Raw genomic sequence first — 2,279 nt, 5'->3', positions numbered from 1 at the left:
ACGTCCATCGAGTCAGTGATGCCATCCAGCCATCTCATCCTCTGTCGTCCCCTTCTCCTCCTGCCCCCAATCCCTCCCAGCATTAGAGTCTTTTCCAGTGAGTCAACTCTTCGCATGAGGTGGCCAAAGTACTGGAGTTTCAGCTTTACCCTCATTCCTTCCAAAGAAATCCCAGGGCTGATCTTCAGAATGGACTGGTTGGATCTCCTTGCAGTCCAAGGGACTCTCAAGAGTCTTCTCCAACACCACAGTTCAAAGGCATCAATTCTTCAGTGCTCAGCCTTCTTCACAGTCCAACTCTCACATCCATACATGACCACAGGAAAAACCATAGCCTTGACTAGACGAAACTTTGTTGGCAAAGTAATGTCTCTGCTTTTGAATATGCTATCTAGTTACCTCCACCATAGTTTGAGTGAGTGAGTGAGTGAAGTTGCTCACTTGTGTCCGACTCTTTGTGACCCCATGGGCAGTAGCCTGCACCAGGCTCCTCTGTCCATGGGGTTTTCTAGGCAAAAGTACTGGAGTGGGTTGCCATTTCCTTCTCCAGGGAATCTTCCTGACCGAGGGATTGAACCCAGGTCTCCCGCTTTACCATCTGAGCCACCAGGGAAGTCCCAGGTAAATAGCAGGGAGGGAACACAGCTCCACCTATAAACAGAAAATTGGATTAAAGATTTACTGAGCATGGCCCTGCCCATAAGAACAAGACCCAGTTTCCTCCTCAGTCAGTCTATCCCATCAGGAAACTTTCATAAGCCTCTTATCCTTCTCCATCAGAGGGCTGCTCCTGCTGATAAGTCACTTCAGTCGTGTCCGACTCTTAGCGGCTTATGGACAGAGCCTACCAGGCTCCTCTGTCCATGAGATTTTCCAGGCAAGAGTACTGGAGTGGGGTGCCATTGCCCTCTCTGCCATCAGAGGGCAGATAGACCGAAAACCACTATCACAGAAAACTAACCAATCTAGTCACATGGACCACAGCCTTGTCTAACTCAAAACTGTGAGCCATGGTGTGTAGGGCCACCCAAGACGGACGGGTCGTGGTGGAGAGTTCTGACAAAATGTGGTCCACTGGAGAAGGGAATGGAAAACCACTTTAGTATTCCTGCCTTGAGAAACCCATGAACAGTATGAAAAGGAAAATAGATAGGACACTGAAAGATGAACTCCCCAATTTGGTAGGTGCCCAATATGCTACTGGAGATCAATGGAGAAATAACTCCAGACAGTATGAAGAGAGGGAACCAAAGCAAAAACAACACCCAGTTGTGGATATGACCGGTGATGGAAGCAAGGTCCAATGCTGTAAAGAGCAATATTGCATAGGAACCTGAAATGTCAGATGCATGAATCAAGGCAAATTGGAAGTGGTCAAACAGGAGATGGAAAGAGCAAATGTCGACATTTTAGGAATCAGGGAACTAAAATAAACTGGAATGGGTGAATTTAATTCTGATGACCATTATATCTACTACTGTGGGCAAGAATCCCTTAGAAGAAATGGAGTAATCATCATAGTCAACAAAAGAGTCAAAGTGGAGTACTTGGATGCAATCTCAAAAATAACAGAATGATCTCTGTTCACTTCCGAGGGAAACCATCCAATATCACGGCTATCCAACTCTATGACCAGACCAGTAATGCTGAAGAAGCTGAAGTTGAACAGTTCTATGAAGACCTACAGACCTTCTAGAATTAACACCAAAAAAAGATGTCCTTTTCATTATGGGGGCCTGGAATGCAAAAGTAGGAAGTCAAGAAACACCTGGAGTAACAGGCAAATTTGGCCTTGGAATACGGAATGAAGCAGGGCAAAGGCTAATTTGCCAAAAGAACGCACTGGTCATAGCAAACACCCTCTTCCAACAACACAAGAAAAGACTGTGCACATGGACATCACCAGATGGTCAACACTGAAATTAGATTGATTATATTCTTTGTAGCCAAAGATAACGAAGCTGTATACAGTCAGCAAAAACAAGACCAGGACCTGACTGTGGCTCAGATCATGAACTCCTTATTGCCAAATTCAGACTGAAATTGGAGAAAGTGGGGAAAACCACTAGACCATTCAGGTATGACCTAAATCAAATCCCTTATGATTATACAGTGGAAATGAGAAATAGATTTAAGGGACTAGATCTCATAGACAGAGTGCCTGATGAACTATGGATGGAAGTTCATGACATTGTACAGGAGACAGGGATCAAGACCATCCCCATGGAGAAGAAATGCAAAAAAGCAAAATGGCTGTCTGGGGAGGCCTTAACAAATAG

The sequence above is a fragment of the Bison bison genome, unplaced genomic scaffold, assembly GCF_000754665.1.
Source record: "Bison bison bison isolate TAMUID 2011002044 unplaced genomic scaffold, Bison_UMD1.0 scf7180017853849, whole genome shotgun sequence".
NCBI classification, from domain to species: Eukaryota; Metazoa; Chordata; class Mammalia; order Artiodactyla; family Bovidae; genus Bison; species Bison bison.
Note: the sequence above shows the minus strand (reverse complement) of the source record.